Genomic DNA, 11766 nt, shown 5'->3' with positions numbered 1-11766 from the left:
GGGCCTCTCACTGTTTCGGCCTCTCCCGTTGCGGAGCATGGGCTCCGGACGCGCAGGCCCAGCGGCCATGGCTCACGGGCCCAGCCATTCCGCGGCACGTGGGATCCTCCCGGACCGGGGCATGAACCCGTGTCTCCTGCATCGGCAGGTGGACTCTCAACCACTGTGCCACCAGGGAAGCCCACATGTCTCCTTTTAGAGTCCTAAGAGTTTGAGATTGGGGGAGGACACATCTAAAGCATGAGGTTTTCCTTGGGAAGGATTGAAAAATAAAACTAGTAATTTGCAGCCTATTATGTTCCAGGCATTGTGCGTTGTGCCTGAGGCCATCATGATCAGTTCATTGAGCAATCCAGGGACACTCATACTTTTATAAACCAGGCCTCTTGTAGTGGCAGGGAACACAGTCAAACTTAAAAGGCTCTTCTCTCTCTCTCTCTCTTTTTTTTTTTAAATTAGGTAACTAAAAAGTCTAGAGGTTATTTCTTTCAGGTACAGCTGGATATGGGTGCTTGAACTGTGCTTTCAGAATCTCTTAGCCTTTTTTTCCTTTGGAGTTATACTTATGAGATCTCCCAGTTTACATGACCTCTGTTTTGGTTTGTCATCTCAAGAGGAGAAACATGCTCTCTCTCCCAAAATCCTTATCAATCCCAAATGGAACTTATAAGGGACTTGGATTGGCCTTGCTCAGCCCTGTTGTTCACCTGGGTAGTGGGGCTCCCTAGACCATCACAAGAACCCAGGAAGGCACTGGAATACCTGGGTAGAGTCAGTACAGAGTAAAGCATAAAGTGGGTAATGAGAGACATGAGAACAGGAGGCTGTGTTAGTTTCCTAGTGCTGCTGTAACAAATTACCATAAATCTAGTGGCTTCCAGGAACACAAATATATTATTTCATAGTTCTGTGGATCATAAGTCTGAAATGGGTCTCACCAGGCTATAATCAAGGTGTCTGCAGGGATGCATTCTTTCTTAAGGCTCCTGGGAAGAGTCTCCTTCCTTGCTCATGCAGGTGTTGGCAGAATTCACAAGTTGTGTTCGTAGGACTGAGGTCCTCATTGCCTTGCTGGCTCTTGGTCATGGTCACTCTCAGCTTTTGGAGGCTGCCTGGATTTGCTCTCTCATGGCCTCTTTCGTCTTCAAAGTCATCAGCAGTGGGTCAGGTCCCTGTCTTGTTCTGAATCTTTGCTGCCTCTTCTTCCATTGGATTTCTCTGACCACAGCTGGCAAAGAGTCTTTGTTTTTAAGTACAGCAGTCCCCCCTTATCGGCAGTTCTGCTTTTCATGGCTCTGTTACCCGAGGTCATGCACAATGAAAAATATTAAATTGAAAATTCCAGAAATAAACAATTCATAAGTTTTAAACTGCACACCATTCTAAGTAACATGATGTAATCTCGAGCTGTCCAGTTCTGTCCTGCCCAGGACCTGAATCATCCCTATGTCTAGTGTATCCTGAAAGTCACTTAGTAGCTGTCTAGGTTATCTGATCCACTGTCGCGGTTATCAGATTGACTGTTGCAGTATCTCAGTGCTTGTGTTCAAGTCACTTTTATTTTGCTTAGTAATTGCCCCAAACGTCAAGAGTAGTGATGCTGGCAATTCGGATATGCCAAAGAGAAGCTGTAAAGTGCTTCCTTTACAGGTGAAATCTCTCAACTTAATAAGGAAAGAAAAAATTATATGCTGAGGTTGCTAAGATCTACGGTAAGAACGAATCTTCTATCCATGAAATTGTGAAGAAGGAAAAAGAAATTTGTGCTAATTTTGCTGTTGGACCTCAAACTGCAGTCATGATAAATGCCTAGTTAAGGCGGAAAAGGCATTAAGTTTGTACGAGATATTTTGAGAGAGAGACACCACATTTTCATAACTTTTATTAGAATATATTGTTATAATTGTTCTATTTTGTTAATAGTTATTGCTGTTACTCTCTTACTGTGCCTAATATGTAAATTAAACTTTATCACAGGTATGTATCTCTAGGACAAAACATAGTATTTATAGGGTTCAGTACTATCTGCAGTTTCAGGCATCCACTGCGAGTCTTAGAACATATCCCCCGTAGAGAAGCGGCGGGGGACCACTGTCCTCATTTGACTAAATTGGACCCACTCAGAATCTAGGGTAATTTTAAGATTATCTCATGATCCATAACCTTAATCACATCTACAAAGTCCCTTTGGCCATGTAAGGTAACTTATTCATAGGTCCTAGGGATTAGGGTGAGGACATCTTTGAGAGGCCATTATTTGGCCTGCCAGAGAGGGGTAGGGAAATGCCAAAAAAAAACTATCGAATGCATCATTTTAAAGGAATGAAGTAATTGTAACTGAAGCTTTCAAGCATGCCTTCACATATAGTTCCTACAAATGGAACGTAAGAGCTGATTTGGAGGGAAGCCCCCAATTCCTATATCCTTGACTGTAAAGAACAGTCAGTCCTGTGTGAAAAGGTTGTCCTCAATTGAGCACTCAGTGTGCACAGGGGAAAACTCATGGAATAGAGAAGGAGGAAGAAGACAGCCATCCAGTCAGGAAGATCAACCAAATCAGATGTAGGGTCTAACGGATCATGTTAACATATTGGGATAACGTTACCTCCTAAATGGAATCCAAGAAGTAACTAGGTTTATTATGTAGGGAATTCACGCAATGATCCAGTCCCTTAATGAAACGTCTTACTGTAGGTCATTAAAAGTCAGCATTGGGCTTCCCTGGTGGCGCAGTGGTTGAGAGTCCGCCTGCCGGTGCAGGGGACGCGGGTTCGTGCCCCGGTCCGGGAGGATCCCACATGCTGCAGGGCGGCTGGGCCCGTTAGCCGTGGCTGCTGAGCCTGCGCGTCCGGAGCCTGCGCGTCCGGAGCCTGTGCTCCGCAACGGGAGAGGCCACAACAGTGAGAGGCCTGCGTACCGGAAAAAAAAAAAAAGTCAGCATTATCTTCTCTCCAGGATCTAGTCCCACTGCGGTCATGGTAGCATAGGTGCTGTAGGCATCCTAGCTGATTTCTGTTATTTGACTGGTTGTATCTAGTCGATCAACTTTCTGACCCAAGAATCCTCTGACTTTCAGACTTAGGCTCACCTTTGCTTATGATGAGATCAGTGTCTAAAGTTTACATTAGTATACTATACAACAGTCTATGAATCTGTCTATTTATCTATTGCCATGTAACCATCCACTCATCATTTGTCAAAAAATTTTTTGTTAAAAATAACCTTTTGGATTCAGGAAAATCCTCAAAATCAATTTTCTTTCTCTTGCAGTTGGAAAATGAATTCTAAATTATTCATGTTAATATCCTCTAGATAAATTGAATTTTTAGAGTATTTAAGAAAAGCTTAGTAAAGTCCATCTTTTACATTAATGGATTTCATTTTTAAAATATTAATTTCACATTAACCATTGCTTTTTGACTTATGCAGCCTTCTAATCAACAATTTTGAGAATCATTCATCTTAATAAGAAAAATAGGAAATTATTAAAATTTTAACGTTATAAAACACTTCTTTTTTCAACTTTTGTTTCTGGCCATATGCCTTACTCGATATCTGGAAGAGACTCTGTTATGTATCACTTTAAAATGCTGGATAAGATAGTTTTTTTAAAAACATCCTTTTAAATGCATGTCTGAGCTTACAGAAAAATAAGGGAAATCGTCTCAGGCCAGCAAAATAAGACAGCAGGAATCCAGAGCGCTGCAGCTGGCGTTGCCCTGAAGGCACCTGCCAGATGCTCCTGGCTTTGAGCTTGGGCCTGACCTTCAGTAGCCACGTAGTAATTTATCCTCCAGACCGGAGTGCTTGGGAAGTGAAAGGTGGTGTTGTTTGGAGTACACTGGGAATTCCACTCCTGCTCAAGATCTGGAGAGCTGCTAGAGAGTGTCCCTCCCATCCTAACAACAGGAAAATGCTTAACGGTGTACAAAATCAATCACAGTTTTCCTGAACTCATCAGAGGGCTGAGGTCACTGGCAACCAGGAAACTGAATTTCAAATAGTAAAAAGTCCCCCTCAAGGAGAGTCAGGACACATGGATTGTTTTACCTTTGACAGTGCATGGGAGGAAGAGGCGGCTGCCATAGGGTGGGGGAAGAAAATATTAAAAAAAAAAAAAAAAAAAAAAAAAGAATTCCTAAAGGCTGAATAGGCACTAGTATATCAATTAGAATAACTGGGTACCCCAGACACATGGGGATTTGTACCCACTCCCAAGCTCCTCCCCTTGGTCTCCACTGGGCGCTTCTGAGAAAGATTTCGGGTAGGTCAAAGGCTGGAGAGAGCCCCTTTTGATTGGCACAGGATACAGGGAGGAGGTCACTGTGGCTGTGCCCTGATGCTCCTCTCATGGTGCATAACTAAGCCTTGTCATATAGTAGGAGCTCAGTTATTATTTGTTGGATGAACATTTGACATTAATTCCACAACTTGGGGTAAAAAAGTGGTTACATCATTTCATTTTTAATAATCAAATAATCTGGCCGGGATCCCATCTACCAGAGCTAACAAGAATTTCTACCTTCTCGGTCATTGTTAAGTGGTCTCTTGACCCCTTAGGGTTGCAGAGGATCCAGGAGTGTCTCGTGCTGTCAGGGAATAGGAAACCATTCTCTAATCTGTGCTGACACACTTATACCCCTCATGGTCCCTTTGAATGCAACACTTCCAGTTTCTTTTTACCAAGCCTGGGCACGAGGCTTATTTGCGTTAGGTCACACCGCCATCTGGGAGGACCCTTAAAAGGTTCTGTCCCCTCACAGAGCACTGGGTGATGGTGGGCATGGGCTGCCATCCTTGAGAACTGCCACCCCCACTCCACGTCGTGGGGAAGTTTGCTCGCTTCACTCCCTGGAAAGATCACTTGTGCCTTTCCACGACCCAGCCTCAGCCTCTCGGTCAGCCTTGATGGAGAAAGGACTGCTGAAGGTTCTGCTCAGAAACCTCAGGCTTGAATTTTACCATATAAGAGTTGTTTGACCACCTTCAGACACTAGGGGACCCAGGAACCCAGGCTCAACACGAAGACTTCTTGTGGTAGGAAGGGAAAATTCTCACACTTATCCTAAGTCTCCTTCAGCAACAAGAATAAGGCAGACATCAATATGTCAATAGTTTATATATATCCTTTGTCAAACAGCATTATTGTGATATATGTAAATAAATACTCTTCTTTTCTAAGTAGAGGGACCAGGTATAATTACTATGCATTCACTTCTCAGATGACAAAATATAAAATACTTAATAACTATTCTGTATCATATGAACGAAAAGCACAGTTGAGAACTAGACATTTGTTGGGACTGTTTAGTGTTCATTATGTTTATTTTTTTTTATGCTAGACCTTCAGTAAGTTAGTGCACATGAGGATATATTTATTATTTCCAGCAAATTAGCTTAGGTATTACAAACCTCATCTAATCACTACCTTATTTTGAAAATATTAGAATAATTTACATTGCTAAGCGTTTGATTGATCTGTTGTCTTATATTTTCGAGTTATTATGTTCCCCTAGAGGTGGTAGAAACACCACTGAGAATTAAGATGTCTCTTCATTAATGATATAGATTATTTGATTTCCAGATATTCACATATTATGGTTACGTGTTCCATTCTTAATATTCCAAAGTCAGTTCTTCCTCTAATAGTTTTTTTTTACTTAGAAAGGAAAATATCATTTCACACCAAGCATTTTAATACCTGAATCAAATTTTAAATATTTAAAACGTGACAGAGGGCTAATATCATTGTTATACAAAGAAGTCATGTAAGTTGATATGAAGAAAGGCTTAAATCTATAGTATATCAAGTTAAGGCAAATAATGAGCCAAGAAAAATGAATTTGCTACAAATTGGACCAAATTTTATTACAATTATTATATAAAGAGTTATTACATACTAATAAGAGGAACACTGGCATAGCAATGAAGGAGCACTTATAGTGCAATGATAAAGAGCCCAGACTCTGGAGTTAGAGCTAAGTTCAGATCCAAGTCCTATCACTTGCTGAGGGACCTTGAGCAAGATCCTTAACTTTCACACACCTCTTAGTGTTCTAATGTGTAACACAGAGTTACTAAAAGTGACTGCTTACCATGTAATTGAGAAGAGGTAAGTAAGATCATACGTGTACAACTCTTAGTGCAATTACTAGAACCCAGTACCTATTGTGATTTTGGCAAAAGACATGAATAGGCAGTTTGCAAAAGAAGAAATACAAGTGACTAATAGACATAAGCAAAAATTTTGATCTCACTAGTAATCAGAGATAAAACAGCAATGAGATACCATTTTTTTCCCTAGCAAATTTGAAATGTTCAAATGAAAATATGTTCTCATTCTTTCTTTTGATATGTATGTGGTGAGTCCTGGAATGAATATAAATTGAGACAATTTTTCCAGCAGGCAATTTGCCAGTTTTTATTAAGGGCTTTAAACATTTCCTTCATCTTTGATGACACTCAGCCGTTGCTCTACTCCAACGGACTCAACTCACATTGTAGTTTGAAATTGCACCATTTATATAGAACACACCGTGTCTGGTGCCCTCAAGAGTCACACATCTGGGGGCCCTGCCAGTGACATGCACAACTTACAGCAACCAAGCCTAAGAAAGTAAACAGAAAGGCACCTACAGATTTATGTGCAAGAATTTTTATCCCAGCATAATTCACAAATAGCAGAAGCCATGGAATAATTTAAATTTTAATTAAGACTATGTAATGACATGGGGAATATTCATATAAATTTATTCCAAAACAAAGGTAGCTTTCTTACTGATTCCAATATAAAAGTAAAATGTAATCGTTTTAAATGACACAATATAGAAAATTAAAGTAGTCATAATAATTTCAACACACAAAGAGATAGCCACTTTTGATATATGTCCTAACAAAGTATTTTACACGTGTATATTCATATTCCTACATAAACTGCAAAGAGCAGACTGCTAAACTGCTAATCCCCACAGGGAGAAAAATACAACAAAAGTATTAACATAGTTATTCATGCTGATGGGATTATGGACAATTTGTCTTTTCTTTTGCTGATCTCTTTTTTACTTCTAACATGTCTACAGTTAGCATGATTACTTTTTAAGAAAAACATTTTAAATAACAAATGCTGTAAATGACTTGATGTTCAGCTAACTTATAACTATTTCTTTCAGTGATTTGAATGCAGAATATAAAAAATAGACATATTTCTTTTGCAAAATGTGAAATAACATTCATTAATCACTTTGCTGTCTTCCTCTTAATGAAGACATGCAAATGCGTATGCAAACAAGCTGAACTTCTGTTCTGAGGCTGTGACAGGATGCTCTGCAAAAGAGAAGGTAATGATAGAGCTTGAAAAATAGGAGGGCAGAGGAAGGTTAGCAGTGATGGAAGATTTCGATTCTGAATGCCTTAAAAGAATTGTATGAGCCTATAGTGTTCTGTCTAACAATAATAAAATAAGATCACAAACAGCATCTTTAAGAGAAGAAAGCTAGTCATTGTGGTATGACACACAGAGTGTAACCGAATGGGGAGACGAAGACTCGTATCAAAATGAAAGTGTATAAAGTTGCAACTTTGTTCGGACTTCTCCCTAAGTCTTGCCAGATCATCATTTTCAACTACTTGACAAGTTCAGTCAATATTACTCACTTATAACCCTAGGATATTTTTACCCAGTATTACACATTTGGATCAAAATTGAAAAAGTCAGTTCAACATTTAAACATTTTATCTACACAATTCCATACATTTACATGTCTAGAAATATAAATTGAGTGAACTCGGTGTCCCCCAAGATCATTAGGGTTCAATAGAAAAGACTTCAACGTCACAAGAGGGTATGAAACATTAAGATTCTAGATATAACTGTCCCAAAAAAGAATTGGAGCTAGGCTTATAGAAGGTTAAATTCTTTGGACAGGGCAGAAGAGAATATCAGACAGCATCCTATTGTATTAATTCTACTCCTGCCTTTTTGTTTGGAAAATCGGGACAGCCTGCCGCCTTTAAATGGCTTGGGAAACCAGAACAAAGATAAACACTCAGCTGGATTTTACAAACATTTTTGAAATTCTATTATAGGAAAGGTTCTTGGGTTGGGGAAGGGAGATGCAAAAATGGCAAAACATCATTGCTGCCCTCCAGAATCTTCCCATCGCGTGAGAGCACCAGATAGAAAGAAAACTGCAAATCATAGTGGAATTTCTTTAAGGGCTGAACTGGTGGTATAAACACAGGAAGTGGAGATTAAAGGGCAGTCCCCTGGAAAGGGGCTGTGATCATTATTACAATGATGGTAGACCTCTTCACTCAGAGCAGGGTTCATGGAATAGCATCGCCCAGGAGCTTGTGAGAGATGCAGACACTCAGCCCCTCCTCCCCGCCCAGACCTCCTGAATCAGAATCTCTGAGGGTGGGACCCAGTTTTAACAGCTCTGCAGGTAATATTCATAGGTTTTAAAGTTGGAGAAGCCACATTGCTCTGAAGTATAGACACCTGTGATGTAAGAGGATATGGTTCTTCCGGTTGTGCATTTAATAGCCCACAATTTAAAAATCAGTGATGGTACAATCCCATTTTAGAAAAATATATGAAAATATGGAGAAATACAAAATATGAAAAAATTGCCCTTATGAATTATTAGTCAGGGTTCTCCAGATAGAATCAGTAGAATATATATGGCCAAGCCAATTCCTTTATATATGGAGGCCGGTAGGTTCCGGATCTGCAGTGAGCAAACTGGAGACCTAGGAGAACTGATGGTTTATTTCTAGTCCAAAGGTCAACAGGCTTAAGACCCAGAAAGAGCTGATGTTTCAAGTCAAGAAACAAAGGCAAGAAAAGAACTGGTGTTGCAGTCTGAAGGCTTTGGGGAAGAATTCTCTCTTACTCGGGGAGGATCAGCCTTTTTGTTTTATTCAGGCCTTCTGCTGATTAGATGGGGCCCATCCACATTAGGGAGGACGATCTGCTTTACTCAGTCTACTGATTTAAATGTTAATTTCATCCAAAACCAGCCTCATGGAAACACCCAGAATAATGTTTGACCAAATATCTGGGCACCCCATGGCTCAGTCAGGTTGACACATGAAATTAACCATCGTACCTGAATTAACTGCTGTAAACATTTTGGTTTACCTTGTCACCTTTTCCGTTTCAACCCTGAGGAATGGGAGTGTATGTGGGTGAGGATAAATTCTTTGGGTATAAAGAGTTAGCTAAAATACCTTTTGCCTGCCTGCTGCTGCCACATAGGAAGTGGAAGTCAAGTTCATTCACCTATGTTACTACCTCTTTATGTCCAACCTGAGGGTTTCATTTTCATATATTCATGACGCATAAGAAGTTGAGGGGTTTTCTTCTCCAAAGCGATTTTTCTAGCTGTGGCGTGAAGTACTTCTCTGGCATAAACATCACTCTTCAACCCCATCTGAGCTGAAAATCCCATCTCTAATCTTTCTGATTGAGATTTGCTGGGAAACATCTGCCTCCCTGACGGCTGGTGGCTTTTGTGGGACTGGCCCTAAGGTCATAGCATATTGATGCTTATTCATCGAGAAGTAGATTTTAAAAATCATAATGTGGACTAAAATTCAAAGAAGAATCGCCCCCATGTTGATTGAGAAAATTTTATCCGAATGTTAGATTATATTCTGTTTTCTTTAATCACAGTGGCGGGGGTCATGTGGCCTTATAAAAGGTCTTGACAAGAACTTGATTCTCTCTTTTTCCTTTATGACCAGAGACAGCCCAAAAAAAATCATTAAAGCAACATTAGCCCTCCCCATTCCCAACTGACTCCTTTGACAGTACGTTCTCTTTTCTAAATCCCGTCTTTCCCATAAGTGGCTCTAAATCTTAGCAGTACATTGGAATCACCAAGGAGTTATAAAAAATACCGATGTTTGGTTCCCACCCACAGAGATTTTCGATTTGATTTTCCTGGGGTGCAAGCTGGGCATTGGGATTTCTGAAAGGCTTTTAGGTGACTCTGATGTGCGGCCAGAGTTGCAAACCATTGCCCCAGGACACTTGTTATTCAAGGTGTATTGATGCACCATCTGCATCACATGGGGCTTGTTAGAAATGCAGAATTGGAGTCTGCCCCATACCTGCGGAATCTGAATCTGCATTTTAACAAGACTCCTAGGTCATCTGTAGACACCTTAAATGTTGCATAGCCCTGTCCTATGTATTGGTGTTAAAATCAATTAAAATTGGTATAAAATCCCTGGGTATTAAAATCAGTTTAGGGGATAGGGAAACTCACTCAAGTGAAAATAGCTATGGTTTAATGTCTTAGGTCCCCCAAAGGTGAGTGAATTCTAGTAGGTGTTCACAGCACTGTTTGATTAAGTCAGAAGTGAAAATTCTCACCTGAAGCTAACACAACATTGTAAATTAACTGTACTTCAATTAAATTTTTTTTCCAAAAAAAAGTGGAAGTTCTACTTATGGGACTTCCAGCAACTGGAAGCTGGATAGGATGGAGTTTTGTTTTTTTTTAAAATTTATTTATTTATTTTTGCGTTGGGTCTTCATTGCTGTGCGCAGGCTTTCTCTGGTTGCTGTGAGCAGGGCTGCTCTTCGTTGCGGTGCGCGGGCTTCTCATTGCGGTGGCTTCTCTTGTTGTGGAGCACGGGCTCTAGGCGCGTGGGCTTCAGTAGTTGTGGCAAACAGGCTCAGTAGTTGTGGCTCGCGGGCTCTAGAGTGCAGGCTCAGTAGCCGTGGCACACAGGCTTAGTTGCTCCGTGGCATGTGGGATCTTCCCAGACCAGGGCTTGAACCCATGTCCCCTGCATTGGCAGGCGGATTCTTAACCACTGCACCGCCAGGGAAGCCCTAGGATGGAGTTTTTGATCAGGAGCATTCGTGGTTCCCTGAAATCCCCTCACTTGGGCAAATGCCTTAGTATCCCCGACACTATGCCCGTCCCTGCCCAGGCCCTTGGAGTCAGATCCCAAGCTCATCCTGTGAACTGTCCAGAGCCCGGCCTGTGCAAAGGTGTGTGTTTCAGGCAAGGAAAATGATAGTATCCTTCTGGGTTCAAATAGAGAAACACCAGTGCTTAAAGCAAAGAAAATGTAAAGACTTCATTTCTCACCTGAGCAAAGGCTCAAACAGGAAAGTGTTTACCAAAAAAGCAGAAAGAAACTTCAAACAGAAACTAAAAAGTCAATTTTCTTTTCATGTGTTCTGAAAAGAATCAGCCAAAGCGGGGTTCAAATTGATGCCTGTAACCGTGATAAATTATGTACCCTCTCTCACTTTTGGTTTTCTTAACCAAATAAAGTGAGGATGCTAATACGTCCCACTAGGTTTGTAGTTCATTTTAAGATGTAAGTTTTTTGGCCTCAGTTTCCCCAAATGGAAAATGGAGCTCACGACTTCAGACTTCAGGATTGTTGTGAATATAGGTTAACATGTACAGCATGGTCCTGACGCACAATAAATGCTTATTATGTGGAAGGTGATTTTTCTGTATCACTAGTGGCAGGGAACGTCCTGAGTGGTGATAAAAGTAGCAGCAATAGTAGTCGTCAGCAAATATGAGTTTTCTCCCCTTTTTTCTTATGGGGGCCAGATTTAACAGAGAGTTTATGTAATCTGCCTACCTTCTTACCCTGAACCCTACTTTCAGATTCTACCAGGATTCTTATCCAAAGAGGCTGGTGGGAAAATGTCTCAGTGTGAGGCATTGCCATCTTGTATAGGGTGTGTGTGTGTGTGTGTGTGTGTGTGTGTGTGTGTGTGTGTGTGTG

The sequence above is a fragment of the Aethalodelphis obliquidens genome, unplaced genomic scaffold, assembly GCF_003676395.1.
Source record: "Aethalodelphis obliquidens isolate GAN/ISIS:26980383/991018 unplaced genomic scaffold, ASM367639v1 scaffold5, whole genome shotgun sequence".
Taxonomy (NCBI): domain Eukaryota; kingdom Metazoa; phylum Chordata; class Mammalia; order Artiodactyla; family Delphinidae; genus Aethalodelphis; species Aethalodelphis obliquidens.
The sequence above is the reverse complement of the archived record's forward strand: the minus strand, read 5'-3'. Positions refer to the sequence as shown.